This window comes from Octopus bimaculoides, chromosome 14 (assembly GCF_001194135.2).
Source record: "Octopus bimaculoides isolate UCB-OBI-ISO-001 chromosome 14, ASM119413v2, whole genome shotgun sequence".
In the NCBI taxonomy this organism is placed as follows: domain Eukaryota; kingdom Metazoa; phylum Mollusca; class Cephalopoda; order Octopoda; family Octopodidae; genus Octopus; species Octopus bimaculoides.
The window spans coordinates 31,775,957-31,776,224 of NC_068994.1; positions in this window are offsets into that span (position 1 = coordinate 31,775,957).

The following is a 268-nucleotide window of genomic DNA, read 5'->3' on the forward strand; positions in this document are numbered from 1 at the left end:
ATATATATATATATATATATATATATATATATATATATATACACACACACACACACGCACACACATGTTCATTCCCATCAGAGTACATATGGCACCCCACTTCTAGTCTTTCTTGCCGTCACTAAGCTTTTATGTGTCCATCTGTTATACTGTTTCATAACCATGCCCCTTTTTGTTTGGCTAGAACCTTGGTCCAGATCATCTTCATTGAGAGCAAAGACTATTCTTGAGATCTAATTTTTCCCACGATAGGGCTTCAAAATGCGAT